General features: G+C 44.5%; 1 protein-coding gene across 8 annotated transcripts in view; it reads right to left on the bottom strand.

Annotated features, from left to right (window-relative positions):
* Positions 1-17,257, bottom strand: part of INPP4A (inositol polyphosphate-4-phosphatase type I A) — a 173,627-nt gene extending 156,370 nt beyond the window's left edge. For 3 of the 8 annotated variants that reach the window (XM_089693466.1, XM_089693467.1, XM_089693468.1), the window contains exon 1: positions 17,091-17,255. The gene's annotated coding sequence lies outside the window, so the exon portion shown is untranslated. Of the gene's footprint in view, positions 1-2,096; positions 2,159-17,090 lie in introns of those variants that run through there. The other 5 variants (XM_089693462.1, XM_089693464.1, XM_089693465.1 and 2 more) reach the window with 4 other exon arrangements.
* Positions 17,258-22,862: the final 5,605 nt, after the last annotated feature.

Genomic DNA, 22,862 nt, shown 5'->3' with positions numbered 1-22,862 from the left:
TCTGTCCCCCACTGGTTCTAAGGGTGAAAACTGACCGAACACCATGAAACGCTCAGTTCTTCCTGCTGCTCTGAGCAGAGTACTGATCTGTGGAGGGGGCAGGAGGGGTTGGCTCAGGCTCTCAGCGCATCGCTGAAAGGCTGAGCCAGGTGCCGGTCCAGACATCTGGGTGGATCCCGACTTTAAAGTCGGGATCTTTCCTCGGTCTGGACCAGCTGAGTGACATCAGCCGAAGTGGCCTTTACCCCACTGTCGGCTGTAAACAGGTCACAGGAGTGATTGAACTGCACTCCTGTGATCCACAGAATTACCGCCTAATGAGCTTTAGCTGTACTTCTCCTTTAAATGGATTGACTAAATGGTTACAAGATTGCAGACATATGTCATACCAATTACAGAAAACTGGTAGTTTAAATTATCATCATGATCCAATGATGTTTATTCTTTACTAGGGATACCAACAAATCTGTCCAGACCATTCTAGGATGTCTTTTGCAGAATAAATAAGCTTTCTTTTCACATTCTCTTTGATTTACTCTATGACATAGGCAAAGCCAATTGCTTTTAATTGAATCACTTTTCAGGAGGAATAAAGGACTGTTTCAGCAAGCTGTAAGGATACCAACGAAATGTATCCACATCTGTACAAGATAGTAAATTTCAAGCATGTCCTAAAACAAAAGGTCAATGTTAACCAAGCGCAAAGCAAAAAAAAAAACAACATAAAACACACACCATTGCTACATACCTCGTGTTTATGTTCTGCCACTGTCAGGAATACCAAAGTTAGGACAATGACACTGCATTGACATCACATGACCAGAGGTCAAATTGGTTCATTTAACGAGGGAGAAAATACACAGCAGGCGTCTCTAGTTCTGTAGTCACTAACCACAGAGCGTCACTCATCCTGAAGTTTCACTGCAACATATCCAATAATTACATCTGCAACAGGGTGCTTGAATGAGGAACACAAGTTCAGAAGTTTACCCATCAGACTCCATGAGAAACAGAATAACATCCAGGCTATGGGTCAGTATTGGGATCCATTTACAGGGGTGACTACACAAGTTACAATTTCCAGTTGAAGGAATCTGTGGATTGACAAACATGCGCAAATAGCTGCGGCTGCTAAGCCCGTAAAATGCAATGACAGGCTGTCAGTGGTCACAGATATTCGTGATTGATCACACAGAAATTACCTATGGTGATCATGGCTGGACACACAAAGATTCCTGCAGCTGTGCAAATCACCCACGTGAATGGAGCTGTAGAACACTACTAAAGGCTTACCCTAGGTTCACACTTTGAATCGGATATGAATCACTCAGGAATGAGCACTGAATTCCTGCACAACTCACATGTGATTCAGTGTGATGCGAATTGAGCCCATTCATTTTGAATGTGTTCAAACTGCACCGCATCCACACCAAAGTTGTGCAGGCAGCAATTTTGGGAATGCACTGCAACTGGATTGCATGGTTGTTTTGTACCATGCAAGAAGAAGCAGGTAAAGGCACTGTGTTTGTGACCTGTGTTTGGGGGGTCATTAAAGTGGTTGTAAAGGCTGAAGGTTTTTTACTTCCCCAAATACTTATCTGTGCCCATTGCGCGATGTGCACGAGAGCCTCAGCTCTCCTGTGATCCAATGAGGAGAGATAGAGGGCGAGGCTGAGCCACGGCTCTGTGTGTGAATGGACATGCAGCAGCAGCTTGGGAGCGAATCTGCTTGGGTGCCCCCATAGCAAGCTGCTTGCTCTGAGGGAACTTGGCAGGAGGGAGGGGCAAGGAGCGCTGGCAGAGGACCCAAGAAGAGGAGGATCAGGGCTACCCTGTGCAAAACCACAAGACATGTTTGTTACATGTATGCCCTTAATATCACTTGAAGATTGTTCTCACACCTGCTGCAGATCTCAAGTACAGTGTGATTTGAAAGTGGTGAAGGAAATGTGCATGGACCGCGAGTTTTCTGCATCACATTTTAATGTGAACTGAGGCTAAATGGTTCTAACCTTAAAGCCCAACTCCGGGCACAAAAAAAGCAAGCCTTTAATGCTTATTTTGTCCAAAAGGAGAGGATAAAGCCTTATACTCACGCAATCCTCTGTTCCACCAGCAACCAGCGCTCCCCCACGATCCAGTGGTGGACTGTTCTTGGCTTCCTCACGTCCAGTGCAGGTCTATGGAGCTTCCTTTGGGCTTGATGATATCATGACTCAAGAACACTAGAGTGCAAGGTGCAGGATCTACAGGACCAGTCTTGTGGGAGGAGGATCAGGTAAGTATATCTATTTTCATCTCTCCCCTAGACAAAAACGAGCGATTAACCCTTCCAATGCGGGCACAGCCCCGTACAAATGCCCAGCACATTTGCTAACCCCCTCCCCCAATCTCAAACATGCTGTCCTTGCCAATGCCGCAGGTCCAGTGACAATCAGTGCCCTTTCCCAAACTCCCTTGTTCTATAGCAGACACTGAGGGCAGAGCAGAAATAGCCTCTTGCTGCCATCAGTCAAATTGCTGGGAGAAGGAGTGACTTGCCAGGAGCTGTTTGATGCCCAAAACCTGGCTTAGGTTGCAGATGGAAATGGGCAGGCACGAGTGTCTCCTTAGCACCCAACCAGCGAAAAGAGACACCCAACACCAGGGAGAAAGGGACGACAAGTTTGGGACCCCCCCCAACGTAAGCACAGGACACTGAGCACATATAAACGTTATGCGAATATGGACCTCATTTTCTGAATTAAATACAATAATAATTACAAAAAAAAAAAAATCACTTTGAGCTGGTCATCATACAGCCTAACAGCTAACTAGCATTTTCAAAAAGGACAGCAGTGCCACCCCTGTATTTCTCCCATTAAAGGTTTACTGTAAGGTAAAATCATTGACAGTGTGCTATAAACCACAAATGAAAGCACAAGTGGTCAGAAAGGAAGCCAGCATTACACAGCAGCAAACAGGAACTATTGCTCATGGCATCCAGTAACATACTCTACACCACTTTCTAAACCTGTGGGAGATTTAAACATAGGCGTACGTTGACATGTTAAAGAGGGATTTCTGCCTTTTAAGGTAAAATCCTAACATTTTAAAAAGACTCAAATAATTTATATTTAAAGCAGAAATTATTATTAAAGTGTTATTCAGTGTGAAATGTTATGTATAGCAGCATACTACAGCATGATCTTTACTCTGTCTGCAGCCAGTCACTTGTATGCACTCTGCATTGGAGGTTTCTCACGTCTTCATTTCCAACCTAAAGGTGGTTCCGCTGCCTTTTTATTGAGCCACCCTTGTGTGCGTGCTTTGGCTCATGATGGGGCGCACATGCGCCTTGTTCTCATGAGGATAGAGGCTGAGATACGAGCATGGTGATGCAGCTAGGGTACAAGTGCTTCAGTTGGGGACATGGTCCCCATTAAAGTCCCAATGATGCTTCTAATTCCATTAAAACCACTGAGAGTTTCCACTAATGCCTGATCTACAAATCTCTACATTTACATGTATTAGCAAGCAATAATGTGTAAAATTCACCTATAAATGATAAGACAAGCACTGCAATAACCTAAAATACGAGCCAAATGATAATACATGATAATTTAATAAAGACGAAAAACACTAGCTCCAGATCAGGGTTTCTCAACCAGGGTTCCTCCAGAGATTGCTAGGGGTTCGTTCCTTGAGCAATGAGAAATTTCTCCCTCTCAGATAAGTTCTCACTGACACCACTGATCTTTTTTATCTATCTATAAAGGGGGGGAATTCTTCCCAATGTCCATAAGCGTAAAGAGCATTCTTTCCAGTGACCATCACACTAATACAAATGGAGAAACAGAAAAAGGGCGCACCGACCTAGTGCATTATCGTTTAAATAATTTAATTGAAGAAACAAAATAGGTATCATACTCACAATGGACATAATAACACAGGCATGTCAAACTGAACAAGATGTATGATCTAAACAACATCTGAGTCCATACGATGGAACCCTGGATGACCAACTGGCTAACGCGTTTCGAAGACACAACCTCTTCCTCAGAGCCAACCATCACACTAATGTATCATGAGTTGTAGATAGTTTACCAAAGGTTCCCCCTTTGACCAGAAATGTATTTCAGGGGTTTTTCTGTGTTGAAAAGGCTGAGAATGGCTGCTCTAGATCATGGTTTCTCAAGCCTGTTGCCCATGTATGTCTAACAGTTTCAGGAGGTAATTAAGCTTTGAAATGCATCTATAGCCATATTTTTAAGTTTTTCTTTTTGGATAGGAAAGGGACTAGCAGCCCTGTCAAGTTTTGTTTTTTTTTTTTGCCGAGTGCCTGCTGGGGAAATGAACCCTATTACCAGTAGAGCAGTGGACAGTTTCAGTAGTTTTTAATTTATTAATGGTTATTATATTAGTCCTTCTTTTACTATTTTATTTTGTATTATTTTTGACAATTTTTCTAGGAGCCTAGTTGGGAGGGATTTGGTGAAATATCAGGGGTCTAAACATACCTCTGATGTTCCACCTTTGAGACAGAAGAAGAAGATTGAGGACACAGTCCTCAATCTCCTTCCCTGCAGCCTCAACAGAACAGAATGAATGTACAGGAATAGCGTGCACAGAGTTCCCCGTTCATTCACAAACCGAAGCATAGTAAACATAGTTTACTATGCTGCAGTAATGAATGGACACAGGAGATATTGGTACCGATCACTCACTGTGTCCATTCTGAAAAGGAAGGGGGCAAGTAAATTACATATTTATAGGCCCCTTTCCCCACTTTCCATCCTGAAAGCAGGACAAGGTCATCCAGTGCCCAGGGAGAAAATGGCAAACTGAACTTACATCAGTGTCCCCTTCTACATCAGAGTTCCCCCTTATGTCATTGTCCCTTCTTACATCAATGCCCCCCTTACATCACAGTCCTTCCTTGCATCTGTGTGCCCTCTTACAGTAAAGCACCCATTTTATAATCAGTGTCCCCGCTTACATCAATTCTCCTCCTTACGTCAGAGTCCCCCTTACGTCAGTACCCCCCTTATGTCAGAGTCTTTCCTTACATCAATGTCCCCCCCCCAATAAATTAGTGTGCCCTCTCCTTACATCAGTGTGCTCCCCCTCTTTATACCAGTGTGCCCCCCCACCTTACATCAGTGTCCCCATGGTGGCAGAAAACCTGAGCTCGGTCTCAAGTGCTACCCTTTGCTACCGTGGTAGTTCCGTCACTGGTGCCAGTAGGACTGTGAATGGCATGTCAGTAGTCTTTTTCAGTAATGCAGTGGATGGGGTTGGCAGGACAGTGGACTGTATCCTTACATCAGTTTGCCTCCCCTTACATCAGTGTGCTCCCTTTACATTAGTGTGCCCCCCACATCAGTGTGCTCCCCTCCTTGCATCCTAGTGCATGACAGTGCACAGGTGTGTATGGTGCCCTAATAAAAGAATGTATTTATGATAATGAAGTAACTGGTCCAAAATTTCACTGCGTTAGGCTGGCCATACCAAGCAAAATTTGTCCGGGTCAGCAAATAATGTGTGGCCATCCCCACTCGACAGAAGTCGATTGTCTGATCAACTTCTGAAAAAAATGTTCTAATATGTTCTTCGACAATCAGAAGCTGCGGTATACCTTGTTTTTATGGATGGAGGAATCTGGCTGAGGGTCCATGCACACTAGGAGCAGAAAAAAAAAAATCTTCCAGAACCTCTGGCAGAAAAAGCAGCATAAAAAGGCTCATAGTGGCTCATATTGCACAAGAGTTTAGGAGAGTTTATAGGCATTTTTTCCCCAAAAAAATCCTCTGTTCATTTTAAAATGTACACTTGAAAATGCCGAATGATTCTAAACACCATGTTTAGGAGCAATTAGCATTTCTTTCTACCTGAAAACTCCTCTCAAAAACACAATTGTGATGGGGTTTTTTTTCTGCATCTAAATGTTTCTCTCGAAATATGCTTCTCAGCGTACTAATATACATGGACACATAGAATAACATTGAGCTGCTTCTACAAGCAGGAGAAAAAAAAAAAATGCAAAACTCTCATAGAAGCAGCCTTTTTGAAGCCCAGTGTTCATGGACCCTGAAGGGAAAAAAAACACAAAAAAAAACAAAAAACAACACACTGCTTTACCCATTGTGCCTAGTAGTAATAAGAAATAGTATGAATGGATTTCAATAAGCATGTTTCATCTATTTTGATGACAATAAATGTCACACAGTCTGTACATGACAAGTGTAGGGGGTGCAAGAGAAGGGTTTTTAAGCCACCCATACCATATTTTCTCACATTTTTGAGAGCTACCTCTTCTGGGTGCAAGTTAAATTTTCTAAATTTAGGACAGAATTAAGGCAAGCCATAGATAATTTCATTCTTTTTTTTTTCTTCCATTACAGGTGGAAGGAAAGAAAAATCACTCGATTGCCCCATCAACACAGTCAGTTTGATGGGGGAATCTCTTTCACAATGCCTCTGTGTTCTGCCCGTGGGGAGCCTACCCGGCTGGCAGAATACAAATGATTATCGCTAGCAGCTATAGCCACTGGCAGTAACCACATGTAAAAAACCCAAGAGGCTAGTTGTACCCAAGTTGATTGATTGACTTGGGTACAACCAGCCTGCCCATAGATGGATGGAATTTTAATTCATACATGGCCAGCTTAACCTTACCTATTCAAAAAGGTGAGTTGTTGGGCAAATAGCCAAAGCTGTGATATTGTTTTCCTAGCCAACAAAACGGGTTATATTAACTACATACACTACATGGGGATAATCTTCATGCAGAAGGAATATTCAAAGCATAACCAACCTTTGGTCTGGGAGAACAAATGATAATGGCTTCAGACCAGAATTTTTACAAGGCTACCATGTTACAATCCAACTTCAAACTCAAGAGGATGACCTCTTCAGTACATGATGGTGTCTTATGTTACAAATACCTAAGAATTTGGAAATGATGAGTGAATCATTTGGCCGACAAACAGGCTGCCTTGTATTATACCAGGGGGACAGGTCTTGTTAATCACAATTAATTTTAAAGGATAAGTTCACCTTTAATAACATGTTACACCCATATTCCAGGTGTAACATGTTATGATCAGACCAGCTAGCGGGGGATCTTCTCCACCCTCGCTAGTTGTCAAATTAAGAAAAAAAAAAAAAACAAAACACATAGCCATGCGGGGCTTCACCTGTTTGGCCGTGTCACTCATTTACTGTGAATGAGAAACTACATGTCCCAACAGCCTTAGTGGCTGTCGGCTTGTATGTCTCAAGGAACTACCATGGCACTATGGTGCGCCATGGTAGTTCATTGATTCTATCAGTATATCTGCTTGCCTGTACATCCCTTATGAGCAAACAGATATACTGACAGGTCTGCAGGAGACCTGCATGGCACCAGCAATCTGCTGATCGCTGGTGCAATGCTTTACAGGCTCTTGTAACAAAAAATAATAAATGCATATTTTTTTACCTGCAAAAAAATGCGCGTTTATTTTTTTTTTTGTATAATAGTGAACTTATCCTTTGAAACGTCTGCTAAACCCATACAACTGTTTTAGAACTGTCTTCAGGAAACATCTGATCCCTGGGAAAGACCTAATTATTGCTTGTAAACTACAGAAATGTTATTCATTATGACAACCGCCAATACAGTCATTACAGTAAATCTTGTAGATTGTAAGCTCTAACCAGCAGGGCCCTCTGATTCCTTTTGTACCAAATTGTATTGTAACTGTAAAGTCTACCTTCATTTTGTAAAGCGCTGTGCAAACTGTTGGCGCTATATAAATACTGTATAATAATAATGTCGTTGATTATCTGAAATTCTGTGTGATGTAAACAACACAGCCATGACAGATTTCACTATAGTTCCATAATAAAGCAGCAGTGGACATGGTGTAAGTGTAAATATTCTATATTGTGTAGTTTATCTAAACATCTTCTTTTTATTATATATGCCCTATTGCATCAGATGTTCCCAAATGCCAACAGAACCATGGACACCTCCAGATCCACTTGCTGTCATGCCATCACTATGAAAACCAACAGTCAGTAAACGTGCAGGAACACCAGTGTGTAGGGCTGGCTGAAGTTTTTTTTTTTTTTTTAAATTCAGCCAGCCCACAGAACAAAACCTCCTATTCCATACAAAGAAGATGGATGGAGGAATTCCCCACTACCCCCCTCCACCACCACCACCAGGACATTGCATTCTGACAGCAGTACCCATTACTGTCAGAATGTACGGATTAGTGGCCACAATTAAATAATCGACTTCTATTGAGTGGGGGAGGTCAGAAACTGATCATAATTCTGCAGCCCCTGCTGGACTGGCTACATTTCAATCAGTGTAAGGCTGGCCATACACTATACAATTTTCTGTCAAATTTCTGCCCAATTTCCTTTAGATTTACCTTCAGCTATACAGTGTAAGAGCCTGCCTAATTGGATACAATTGAAAGTGTTATTAATTCTGACTTCCTATTATATGTTTTTTGGTAAATCTAAACCAAAAATCTCAAGAAAATTGTATAATGTATGCCCAGCCTAAGGCTGCACTTACCTCCATGGATGATTAGCTTTCACTGCCCACACAGGTGGTGCAGCAGCCCAGGGATTTGAAAGCCGCAGTCTTGTTTTGGGATGCATCAGAGTGATTCTGATTGGTCATGTGCTGGTACATGACTGCTTTGACCAATCAGAATTGCTCTGGTCCATCCCGGTATCCCTAAAGAAAGCAAGGGAAGAAGGCCACAGCTTTCAAATTCCCAGAACGCTACACCAGTGAAAACGAATCGGCCACAGGCTCCACCTCCGCAACATCTCCAAGATACGCACATTCCTCACCCCAGACACCACCAAACAACTCGTACACTCCCTCATCATCTCACGCCTGGACTATTGCAATTCCCTTCTCACTGGCCTACCCAAACGAACGCTATCCCCACGCCAGTCGATCCTAAACTCAGAGGCTAGCCCAGGGGTGGGCAAACTTTTTGACTTGAGGGCCGCAATGGGTTCATATATTGGACCCGGGGGCCGGACCAAGAGTAGATGAATGATGTGTATGTGTGAATTAATATAAATTAAATTAAAATTTTACTTACCTTTGCTCCGCGCATTCTTCTCGCCGTGTTCCCGCGCCGTTCCGGTCTTCAGGGCGGACTGTGAGAGGAGCCTAGCTCCCCTCACGTTCGTCTCGCTGCCCCGCCTACACACATCCTGACAGCCAATCACTGGCTATCAGGATGTGAGTGGCAGCGAGACTGGCCAATCATTGCATTTGAGCGCGCTGAATGATGCAAATGTTTGCCTGCCCTGGCTGTTTTTTTTTGTATCACGCTCCGCGGGCCGGATTAAAAGGTCCGCCGGGCCGTATACGGCCTGCGGGTCGTAGTTTGCCCATTCCTGGGCTAGACTCATCCACCTCACCAACCCCCCTCTGCCAATCCCTTCATTGGCTCCCAATTGCCCAACGCATCAAATTCAAACTGCTAACTCTGACCTACAAAGCCATTCACAATGCCGCCCCAATCTACATAACTGACCTGATACCCAAATACTACCCTACCCGTGCCCTCCACTCCTCACAGGACCTCCTACTCTCTAGCTCCCTGGTCTTCTCCTCCCACGCCCGATTGCAGGACTTCTCTAGGACTTCCCCCATCCTCTGGAACTCCCTACCCCAATCCATCAGACTGTCACCTACCCTCCTCACCTTCAGGCGCACCCTGAAAACCCACCTCTTCAGAGAAGCCTACCCCAACCTCACCTAACACCCGACCTCACCTAACAACTAACCTCCTCCACTCCTCCCACCACTCCATCCCCCACAGCCATTTCCTCCTGTGCCACCTCCCCCTCCCCCTCCCTCCTAGATTGTAAGCTCGAAAGAGCAGGGCCCTCGAACCCCTCGTGTATTGTATTGTTACTGTCTTGTCTCATGTTCTGTCCCCCTTGCTACTGTACAGCGCTGAGCATACCCTTTGGCGCTATATAAATACTATATAATAATAATAATAATAATAATAATAATAATAATAAAAGGGAAGAAGGCCACAGCTTTCAAATTCCCAGAACGCTACACCAGTGAAAACGAATCATCCACAGAGGTAAATGCAGCGGGGACTAGGGTGGGGAGGGTGTAGGGTGTTAATTTACCTTTTCACTTTTTTGTGAACAGGTGAACTTACGCTTGAAGGATAGTATTACATATCTATGCAAACTAGTTTAGACTGCCTAAAGCTGATCCTGGGATAAACAAATGCTGTCTAAATCCTTAAATCTAGGAGTGCTTTGTGTATTTCTTCCAGATCTGTGCATTAATCCAGTGTGCAACTTCCTTTGTATAGAAACTTCCAGTAATAACCACTCTGACACTTCTTTTTTTTTTTTTTTTTTTTAAATAAGTATTAAAAATTACTTAAAATTCCCAAACATTATATATTTCTTCATAGCAAAGGCCCTAGAAAATAAAATGCTGGTTGTTGCAATTTTCAATACGCGGTATTTGGGCAGTGGTTTTTTATCAATTACAGTCTTTTGGGGGAAAAAAATACACTTTAATGAATGGAAAAAAAAAAAAAACCCACAGTATATAACCCATTTTTTTTTTTAAATATAAAAGATGATGACGCTAAGTAAATATATGCCTTACATGTCACGCTTTAAATTTGCTCGTGGAATGGTGCAAAACTATGGTACTTGAAAATCTCCATAGGACACTAGAATGTTCACGGCAATGCCTCACATGTGTGGTACGAACACCATTTACATACATGAGTATGACCTATGTATGCATTCGCCACTGGGCATAAGGACAGGGGTGCTTCTTAAATATTGATTTTATTACTTTTATTTTTACACTTTCCCTTTACTTTTTTTTGCTATCACAAGAAATGTAAGCATCCTTTGTGATAACAATAAAGCATGACAGGTCCTTTTTATGGAGAGATCTGGGGTCCTGCTGCTTCTAAAAGCGATCCAGCGGCTAATCAGCCGTTTAGATTACATTTAAGAGAAAGAGCAATGGCTGAGGAAAATTTTAAATACCGGGTTTATGGCATACATCTACAACCACAACCTCGGTAAGCCACTTCAAAACTGCGACATATATATTATTATTATACAGGATTCATATAGCGCCAACAGTTTGTGCAGTGCTTTACAATATACGCATTGCGGTCCTGAAGTAGACTGGTCACTGCTGCTCTCTCCCTGTACAGGGTGACTGGTCTTTTGTCCACCTAGCCTGTAGTGGGTGGAGCCTGCTAGGTCCCTCCCTTTGATCGGTTCTCTGCACAGGCCATGATGATGTCATTGCTACTTTTACAAGATAATATCTGGGTATGCAAAGGAATTCTGTGCTCAAAACATAAAATGTATATTTTTTTGTAGCTATTGAAAACTATACACTCACCGGCCACTTTATTAGGTACACCTTGCTAGTACCAAGAAAATACCACCACCAGTTGATACAAGGCAGGATGGATCCATGCTTTCATGTTATTTATGCCAAATTCTGACCCTACCATCTGAATGTCACAGCCACCAGTCTGCCCATTCTCCTCTGACATCAACAAGGCATTTTCATCCACGCAACTGCCTTTCACTGGATATTTCCTCTTTTTCAGACCAGTCTCTGTAAACCCTAGAGATGGTTGTGTGTGAAAATCCAAGTAGATCAGCAGTTTTTGAAATACTCAAATGGCACCCACAACCATGCCATGTTCAAAGTCACTTAAATCCCCTTTCTTCCTCATTCTGATGCTCAGTTTGAACTGCAGCAAGTCGTCTTCACCACGTCTAGATGTCTAGTTGCTGCCATGTGATTGGCTGATTAGCGATTTGCATTACCAAGCAATTGAACAGGTGTACCTAATACAGTGGCCAGTGAGTGTATTTACATGAAAGTTTTTGTTTGGAGTTTAGGGCTCATTCACACCCCTGGTGTGCGCTGCCAAGAGCAGTACCAATGAGCCAATTCCAGCAACACTGCAGCATTTACTTTTCTGTGTTGTTAGGACTTTATTGCAATGTCACTAGTGACATTTTTATTCAGTTCCAAGCACCGCAGCCGTGTTGTGAATAAGTGAAAAAAGTACCTGATTACCGCAACACTATGGGGTGAAGTGACCTCATTGACAAGAAGGGTGTTTTGCATTCTCTATGTGTTGTGACACCAGTCCCCAGTGCAGCCCCAACACATCAGGCGTAGAGAAGCCTTTAAACGCTCATGTATTATACTAACATAAAATATAGGAAGAATTAGTACACGGGGCATTTGGAAAATTCTTCTGAACGATGGAAACTGACTGCTGGAAAACGTAGGTTAACCTCCCTGGCGGTATTCCCGAGTGTAGCTTGGAGTTAATTATCAGTTCCAAAAGCGGTAACCCCGAGCTACACTCAGGACTACCCTGCAGCGTTGCTCTGGAATTCCCTCGATCACTTACATTGTCCTGCGCTCCTGCGATGTGTCCCCTGTAGCGTCCCTGGCCATCTCCTCCGGCCGATGCCGGCATCCGTCTCCCAGTCCCTGCAACTGTCGGGACGTACGGGGGCCGGAACCGACGGGAAATTTTACATTTTAAAAAGTGACATTCACGAATACTCTAAAATCACATAGTAAAGCATTACTGTATCAAAGCATTTCACATACATTTTGTCCCGAGTGCTTTGTCCTGCGCCCTGCCTGCATTTTTACTGTTTGTTTCTGCCTGGAAACTGAGAAATGTCCATGGTGTCCAAAAAGCATCCCTTTAGGTCAAAAGCGGTTTTAGACCAGCTAGAGAACAGCGATAGTAAATCAGAACCACTTGCAGAATTGAGTGATAATGATTCATGGGGGAAATTTGTCATCAGACACTGAAAACGGTTTTGCGACTTTGCTCAGTGATGTGCGAACTTGGCGCTATATTTCAAATTTCAGTGTTTTTGGTGTGATTTTATTATTGAATTAAATTTATTATTATTTTTTATGATTATTGATTAAATTATAATTTATGATTTCGTGTTTCAAATTTTAACATACACGGGATGTTTACTAGACTCTTGTTGGGACAGATTTCAGCGAGTTATTCCTAAAAATTACAGGCCTACAATAAAAAAACGACATATTTCCATGTAAAAAAAAATGTACTGCTTTGAGCACAGAAATACTGACATAATCAGACGCTAGGGAGGTTAAAAAAACATCAGTTTAGCCGTGTTTGCATACCACGTTTATGTTTAGAAGCATTTTTAAGATAACCTCAGGAGACCTTCCCAAATGCCCAGAATGCACTGAAAAATAGTAAAAAATTAACTATTTCAGACATTTTGAGAGAAATAGAGAGAGCAGAAACATAGAGAGCAGTATGTGTTGAGATGACCTGTCTTTTCTGGTTGTATTCACTATGGATCCCATCATGAACATAATGCAGCACGTTCTACCATTTTTTGCTTCACGTGAAACCTGGAACTGACTGCCCTGGTGTACCGGGTTCATTTGTATACAAGGAAAACGCTTTGCATGCATTTATGATGATGAAAAAAAGGCCCTGGACAGCATCTGGATATGGAACAGTGAAAAAAAGGAATCTAAACGCAAATGCTTATAAACGCAGTCAACCGCATTTACAAGCACTTGGCGCGCTGGTAAAATCTACTCCTGAATGCAAGTTTGGTGCGTTCAAAAAACGACTGTAAACTCAACTACCTGTAAACAACTATGTGTACATGGACACATAGGAAAACATTAAGGTGAGTTCAGGGGCTGCTGAAAAAAGCGCTGAACAGCTCCTGAATGTGAGTTTATCAGCTGCAGTGTACACTAGCCATTAAATCCAACCTGCAAAAGGTATAAATTAAGTACGGAGCTCCGCATACCAGATTTATACTACATATTCCCTTAGAACAAATTCTGCCTGAATGTATGAGGACCGCATTTACCCGCATGGATGTGCAGGTGTTCCATGCAGGAGTCCCATTGCTGAAATCCATGCGGATCAATGAATGCATACACCCCATGTGAATGAGGCCTAAATTTGCACATTTTAAACCTAGCAAATGTTTTTAGAATAGAAAAAAATCATTTCTAAACTGAAAGCAGAATAGAAATCACCAACCACTTCCATGTGCATGAAGACAAAAGTGGCCTCTGACATCAACCCCCCCAATCCACTGCCAGGCCAAAGTAAGTGCAATTCGATTTTATGGGGAGAAGGCATTACAGGAACATGGATCCAAAATCGGAGGACACATCCGAGGTTCACATTGTACAGTGTGTTATTAAGCTCATCATACACTATACTGTATAATCTCCATTATATCTACCATCAACTATGTAGTGCAAGAATGTGCCAGATCAGATACAGACTGATTGGATAGATTACGTGTGTCCTACTGTAAAACTTTGGTAAATCTAAAAGGAGATTGTATAGTGTATGGTCACCATTAGGCCCCTGTCACATGTCCGCTCCAATAGGTTTGCCTGTCAGTATTTCAGGTGCACCTGATCGGACCCTCCATTCACCCTAAGGCTCCATGCACACGGGGCGTTTTCATAACGCTGGTAACGTTAGCTGTGTAAAGCCAGGTTAAAAACGGGAGGTTTTCAGCTTTTTTAAGTGTTTAGCGGCATTTTCCTGCATTTGCGGTTTTAAGAGGTTTTTTTTTACAAAAAAATAAAAATTTGGGGGGGGGTCAAAAAAACATCCAAAAACACCTGTTTGCGGCATTTACCAGCATTAGAGCGTTTTTGCAGCTAAAAAAATTCCTCTAGAAACCCACTAGTCCTGAGTTTTTTCCAGCCAAAAAACGTTGATTGCAGTCTATGTGTGCATGGACACATAGGATAACATGCTGGGGCATTTACTGGCTGCAGAAAAAAACGTCAAAAGCCAAAAACAGCCGCTGTAAAAACGTCCAGTGTGCAGGAGGACTTACTGATCAGTGAGTGTAAACAGACTTGTGTCCCTCTACACCCGCTAAGAACAAATGGAAAGGGATCTATTCTCCTCCATGTAGGTGGGTTGGATCAGAAGTAGTCTGGTGTAAACAGACAGGGGAGTCTGTTTACACCAGACTGCCCATACAGCAGAGCAGGCTCTTTCTGTGTCTGCTCTGCATAAACTGAGCAGACACACCTGTAACCGGGGCCTTAGTAAAAAGGGTTGGTTCACATCTATGGGCTGCATTTTAGACCTGATGCACACTGGGCTTAAAATACCTCTGTAATAGGCGTTTTTTCCAACCTGTAAAAGCACCTCTATGTCGGTCCATATGTCCATGCACAAACTGCAGTTTAGCCCTGGTTCACACCAAATGCGGCTTTGAAATCACAATACTTCAGCTGAAGTATCTCAATTTCAAAGCCGCCAGTCAGTGCGGTTTCATGTGCAACTTGCCGACATCTGTGCAACTTTATACACGGATGTCAACGCAAGTCTCACATGAAATCACCAAAAATAACGCAGGAACCTTTTTCAACATCGGTGCAAGTTGGAGTCACACCGATTTGAATGGTTCCATGGGCACAAATAGGGTGCAACTTGTCATGCGATTTTCAACTGTCAAATCACATGCAGTTTGCCGACATCTGTGCGACTTTATTATTATACAGGATTTATATAGTGCAAACAGTTTACTCAGTGCTTTACAATATAATGGGAGACAATACAGCAACAATACAGTTCAATACAAGAGGGATAGGAGGGCCTGATCATTGGAGCTTACAATCTAGGAGGACTTTATGCACAGATGTCAACGTCTCATATGAAAATCGCCAAAAATAGTGCAGAAACCTTTTTCAAAATCGGTGCAAGTTGGAGTCGCACCGATTTGAACAGTTCCATGGGCACATATAGGGTGCAACTTGTCATGCAATTTTCAACTGTCAAATCACATGCAGCTTGCCAACATCTGTGCGACTTTATTATTATGTTATTATTATACAGGATTTATATACAGTTTGCTCAGCGCTTTACAATATAACGGGAGACAATACAGCAACAATACAAGAGGGTGAGGAGGGCCCTGCTCCTGGGAGCTTACAATCTAGGAGGACTTTATGCACAGATGTCAATGTAAGTCTCATATGAAATCGCCAAAAATAGTGCAGAAACCGTTTTCAAAATCAGTGCAAGTCGGAGTCGCACCGATTTGAATGGATCCATGCACGCAAATAGGGTGCAACTTGTCATGCAATTTTGATCTATCAAATCACATGGAGCTTGCTGACATCTGTGTGACTTTATGCACAGATGTCAACGTAAGTCTTATATGAAATTACCAAAAATAGTGCAGGAAACTTTTTCAAAATCGGTGCAAGTTGGAGTCACACCGATTTGAACGATTCCATGGGCACATATAGGGTGTAACCTGTCATGCAATTTTGATCTGTCCAATCACATGTGAGAATGGGGCTTACAGGCATAATAGAAGACAAGTATTTAAATGTTATAAAGAAAGAAAAAACCAAACCCCACACACCACCACAAGTGCATTCAGCAGAGGAGCGGATAGAGACGCTGAATTCGCCTATACATGTGCAGATGTATTCAGGTAAGTTTGAGCATTTTAATGACCAGAATAAATTCATACTCTAGCTATTAACACTCGAATGCTTGAACCGCCTCAACGTGTGTGCAATACGCAACTTTTGGGCATGTTTTTTTAGGCGATTTTTCTCCCGCCAGACGTTGCGGCGCTCAGAGGGGATGAACTAACACCCTGTGTACAGGAGGCCTTAGGTTGGTGTTGGATGGAACTCTTCACGACGTGCGATTTCATAAAAGTTCATGAAAAGGCAGCAGGCAGGACTTTGCTGCAACACTCAGGTGTGAATGAGGCCTCACTGCTAAAAGATGCCGAATAATAAGACCGATCAGACTGTACAGACCATACACAGAACAACATAAGAAATAGGAATCTTGTACAATCCCAGCAGCCAGCTGATTGGACCAATCAGCACACACATCTCCTATGGAAGCCCTCACTACCTCCAGCAGGTAGCAGAGATGCTCCATGGAGAGAGAGCACACAGACAGGTCCTGTCTATAGACATCAGTGCTGGGCCATCACACAGACACTGACAGGCCAGCAGTGAGTGCACCTACCGTGCAGGGGCGCCATCCATCCATCCCTCCAGGGGGATCTGCTTGTTGCAGGGGAGATCAGGATGGCTCGTTGCAGGGAAGAAGCTGCCACTCCTTGCAGGTTGATGATGCGTTCCTCTCAGCAACATACAGCCTCAGCACAGATTCCTGCTCCGCCCCCTTGACGTCACTGACCCCGCCTCCTCCTTGCTCAATGTCGGCTCAGAGCTCGGAGTCTTGTGCTTGTAGTGAGCAATGAGGTCAGAGGCTGGCTGTGTCACCGGCGACGACTGACAGCTGGGCTCCATCACACAGACAGGGGCGGGGGGGTGACATGTCATCTTATGTAAACACTGGGACCTGTGATGGGAGCAGTGGGAGCCATGAGTGAACTATACACTGAGCTGAATTCCCTAAACAGTCTGCATCATCCCCACTCAGTACAGTAGTGAGTATGAGGATGGTCCTTTCCACACCACTCATCAAACACACAAATGATGACAGGTCGCTGTGGGGGTCTTCCACCCTTTTCTGCCAGAGCTGGGTTTGCACACGTTTAAAAAAATCATATCAAGCCTGACGGTTACATAAAACCCGCAAACATTCTATATTTTCTGAAAGCAGATACCCTAGACCAGGGGTCTCCAAACTTTGCAAACATAGGGCCAGTCTACTGTCCTTCAGACTTGAGGAAGGCCGGGTTGTGGCCAGTGGGGGGGGGGGGGTAAAAATGTCCTGGGCCCAGCATCAGTGAGAATAAATATTGCCTCAGGGTTGGTGGTCACTAGGAGGCAGAGTGGTACCCCACTATAGGTATCAGTGGGAGAAATAGTGCCCCATCGTTGGTGTCAGTGGGAGGAATAGTGCCCCATCGTTGGTGTCAGTGGGAGGAATAGTGCCCCATCATTGGTGTCAGTGAGAGGAATAGTGTCCCATCATTGGTATCAGAGGGAGAAATAGTGCCCCATCATTGATGTCAGTAGGAGGAATAGTGCCCCATCATTGGTGTCAGTGGGAGGAATAGTGCCCCATCATTGGTGTCAGTGGGAGGAATAGTGTCCCATCATTGGTGTCAGTGGGAGGAATAGTGCCCCATCATTGGTGTTAGTGGGAGGAATAGTGCCCCATCATTGGTGTCAGTGGAAGGAATATTGTCCCATCATTGGTGTCAGTGGAAGGAGTAGTGCCCCATCATTTATATCAGTGGGAGGAATAGTGCCCCATCATTGGTATCAGTGGGAAGAATTGTGCCCCATCATTGGTGTCAGTGGGAGGAATAGTGCCCCATCATTGGTGTCAGTGGGAGGAATAGTGCCCCATCATTGGTATCAGAGGGAGGAATAGTGCCCCATCATTGGTGTCAGTGGGAGGAATAGTGTCCCATCATTGGTGTCATTGGGAGGAATAGTGCCCCATCATTGGTGTCAGTGGGAGGAATAGTGCCCCATCATTGGTGTCAGTGGGAGAAATAGTGCCCCATCATTGGAGTCAGTGGAAGGAATATTGTCCCATCATTGGTATCAGTGGGAAGAATTGTGCCCCATCATTGGTGTCAGTGGGAGAAATAGTGCCCCATCATTGGTGTCAGTGGGAGGAATAGTGCGCCATCATTGGTATCAGTGGGAAGAATAGTGCCCCATCATTGGTATCAGTGGGAAGAATTGTGCCCCATCATTGGTGTCAGTGGGAGGAATAGTGCCCCATCATTGGTGTCAGTGGGAGGAATAGTGCCCCATCATTGGTGTCAGAGGGAGGAATAGTGCCCCATCATTGGTGTCAGTGGGAGGAATAGTGCCCCATCATTGGTGTCATTGGGAGGAATAGTGCCCCATCATTGGTGTCAGTGGGAGGAATAGTGCCCCATCATTGGTGTCAGTGGGAGGAATAGTGCCCCATCATTGGTGTCAGTGGGAGAAATAGTGCCCCATCATTGGAGTCAGTGGAAGGAATATTGTCCCATCATTGGTATCAGTGGGAAGAATTGTGCCCCATCATTGGTGTCAGTGGGAGAAATAGTGCCCCATCATTGCTGTCAGTGGGAAGAATAGTGCCCCATCATTGGTATCAGTGGGAGGAATAGTGCCCCATCATTGGTATTAGTGGGAAGAATAGTGCCCCATCATTGGTGTCAGTGGAAGGAATATTGTCCCATCATTGGTGTCAGTGGAAGGAATATTGTCCCATCATTGGTGTCAGTGGAAGGAGTAGTGCCCCATCATTTATATCAGTGGGAGGAATAGTGCCCCATCATTGGTATCAGTGGGAAGAATTGTGCCCCATCATTGGTGTCAGTGGGAGGAATAGTGCCCCATCGTTTGTATCAGTGGGAGGAATAGTGCCCCATCATTGGTGTCAGTGGGAGGAATAGTGCCCCATCATTGGTGTCAGTGGGAGGAATAGTGCCCCATCGTTGGTGTCAGTGGGAGGAATAGTGCCCCATGATTGGTGTCAGTGGGAGGAATAGTGCCCCATGATTGGTGTCAGTGGGAGGAATAGTGCCCCATCGTTTGTATCAGTGGGAGGAATAGTGCCCCATCATTGGTGTCAGTGGGAGAAATAGTGCCCCATCGTTGGTGTCAGTGGGAGGAAGAGGAATAGTGCCCCATCATTGGTGTCAGTGGGAGGAATAGTGCCCCATCGTTGGTGTCAGTGGGAGGAATAGTGCCCCATCGTTGGTGTCAGTGGGAGGAATAGTGCCCCATCGTTGGTGTCAGTGAGAGGAATAGTGTCCCATCGTTGGTATCAGAGGGAGAAATAGTGCCCCATCATTGGTGTCAGTGGGAGGAATAGTGCCCCATCATTGGTGTCAGTGGGAGGAATAGTGTCCCATCATTGGTGTCAGTGGGAGGAATAGTGCCCCATCATTGGTGTTAGTGGGAGGAATAGTGCCCCATCATTGGTGTCAGTGGAAGGAATATTGTCCCATCATTGGTGTCAGTGGAAGGAGTAGTGCCCCATCATTTATATCAGTGGGAGGAATAGTGCCCCATCATTGGTATCAGTGGGAAGAATTGTGCCCCATCATTGGTGTCAGTGGGAGGAATAGTGCCCCATCATTGGTGTCAGTGGGAGGAATAGTGCCCCATCATTGGTATCAGAGGGAGGAATAGTGCCCCATCATTGGTGTCAGTGGGAGGAATAGTGTCCCATCATTGGTGTCATTGGGAGGAATAGTGCCCCATCATTGGTGTCAGTGGGAGGAATAGTGCCCCATCATTGGTGTCAGTGGGAGAAATAGTGCCCCATCATTGGAGTCAGTGGAAGGAATATTGTCCCATCATTGGTATCAGTGGGAAGAATTGTGCCCCATCATTGGTGTCAGTGGGAGAAATAGTGCCCCATCATTGGTATCAGTGGGAGGAATAGTGCGCCATCATTGGTATCAGTGGGAAGAATAGTGCCCCATCATTGGTATCAGTGGGAAGAATTGTGCCCCATCATTGGTGTCAGTGGGAGGAATAGTGCCCCATCATTGGTGTCCGTGGGAGGAATAGTGCCCCATCATTGGTGTCAGAGGGAGGAATAGTGCCCCATCATTGGTGTCAGTGGGAGGAATAGTGCCCCATCATTGGTGTCATTGGGAGGAATAGTGCCCCATCATTGGTGTCAGTGGGAGGAATAGTGCCCCATCATTGGTGTCAGTGGGAGGAATAGTGCCCCATCATTGGTGTCAGTGGGAGAAATAGTGCCCCATCATTGGAGTCAGTGGAAGGAATATTGTCCCATCATTGGTATCAGTGGGAAGAATTGTGCCCCCTCATTGGTGTCAGTGGGAGAAATAGTGCCCCATCATTGCTGTCAGTGGGAAGAATAGTGCCCCATCATTGGTATCAGTGGGAGGAATAGTGCCCCATCATTGGTATTAGTGGGAAGAATAGTGCCCCATCATTGGTGTCAGTGGAAGGAATATTGTCCCATCATTGGTATCAGTGGGAGGAATAGTGCCCCATCATTGCTGTCAGTGGGAAGAATAGTGCCCCATCATTGGTATCAGTGGGAGGAATAGTGCCCCATCATTGGTATTAGTGGGAAGAATAGTGCCCCATCATTGGTGTCAGTGGAAGGAATATTGTCCCATCATTGGTGTCAGTGGAAGGAGTAGTGCCCCATCATTTATATCAGTGGGAGGAATAGTGCCCCATCATTGGTATCAGTGGGAAGAATTGTGCCCCATCATTGGTGTCAGTGGGAGGAATAGTGCCCCATCATTGGTGTCAGTGGGAGGAATAGTGCCCCATCATTGGTATCAGAGGGAGGAATAGTGTCCCATCATTGGTGTCATGGGGAGGAATAGTGCCCCATCATTGGTGTCAGTGGGAGGAATAGTGCCCCATCATTGGTGTCAGTGGGAGAAATAGTGCCCCATCATTGGAGTCAGTGGAAGGAATATTGTCCCATCATTGGTATCAGTGGGAAGAATTGTGCCCCATCATTGGTGTCAGTGGGAGAAATAGTGCCCCATCATTGGTGTCAGTGAGAGGAATAGTGCCCCATCATTGCTGTCAGTGGGAAGAATAGTGCCCCATCATTGGTATCAGTGGGAGGAATAGTGCGCCATCATTGGTATCAGTGGGAAGAATAGTGCCCCATCATTGGTATCAGTGGGAAGAACTGTGCCCCATCATTGGTGTCAGTGGGAGGAATAGTGCCCCATCATTGGTGTCAGTGGGAGGAATAGTGCCCCATCATTGGTATCAGAGGGAGGAATAGTGCCCCATCATTGGTGTCAGTGGGAGGAATAGTGTCCCATCATTGGTGTCATTGGGAGGAATAGTGCCCCATCATTGGTGTCAGTGGGAGGAATAGTGCCCCATCATTGGTGTCAGTGGGAGGAATAGTGCCCCATCATTGGTGTCAGTGGGAGAAATAGTGCCCCATCATTGGAGTCAGTGGAAGGAATATTGTCCCATCAGTGGTATCAGTGGGAAGAATTGTGCCCCATCATTGGTGTCAGTGGGAGAAATAGTGCCCCATCATTGGTGTCAGTGAGAGGAATAGTGCCCCATCATTGATGTCAGTGGGAGGAATAGTGCCCCATCATTGCTGTCAGTGGGAAGAATAGTGCCCCATCATTGGTATCAGTGGGAGGAATAGTGCGCCATCATTGGTATCAGTGGGAAGAATAGTGCCCCATCATTGGTATCAGTGGGAAGAATAGTGCCCCATCATTGGTGTCAGTGGGAGGAATAGTGCGCCATCATTGGTATCAGTGGGAAGAATAGTGCCCCATCATTTATATCAGTGGGAAGAATAGTGCCCCATCATTGTATCAGTGGGAAGAATAGTGCCCCATCATTGGTATTAGTGGGAAGAATAGTGCTCCATCATTTCTTTCAGTCGTTTTTATCAGTTGGAGGAATAGTGCCCCATCGTTAGTATCAGTGGGAGGAATAGTGCCCCATTGTTGGTGTCAGAGGGAGGAATATTGCCCCATCATTTATATCAGAGGGAAGAATAGTGCTCAATCATTTATATCAGAGGGAAGAATAGTGCCCCATCATTGGTATCAGTGGGAGGAATAGTGCCCCATCACTGATATCAGTGGGAAGGATAGTGCCCCATCATTGATAATAGTGGGAAGAATAGTCCCCCATCGTTTCTATCCGTGAGAAGAATAGTGCCCCATCATTTATATCAGTGGGAAGAATAGTGCCCCATATTTGATATCAGTGGGACGAATAGTGCCCCATATTTGATATTAGTGGGAAGAATAGTGTCCCATCATTGATAATAGTGGGAAGAATAGTGCCCCATCGTTTCTATCAGTGTTAGGAATAGTGCCCCATCGTTTCA

The sequence above is a fragment of the Staurois parvus genome, unplaced genomic scaffold (genome assembly GCF_062004578.1).
Source record: "Staurois parvus isolate SC_StPar_1 unplaced genomic scaffold, SC_StPar_1.0 ptg000634l, whole genome shotgun sequence".
Taxonomy (NCBI): domain Eukaryota; kingdom Metazoa; phylum Chordata; class Amphibia; order Anura; family Ranidae; genus Staurois; species Staurois parvus.
Note: the sequence above shows the minus strand (reverse complement) of the source record. Positions and strands in the feature narration are given on the sequence as shown.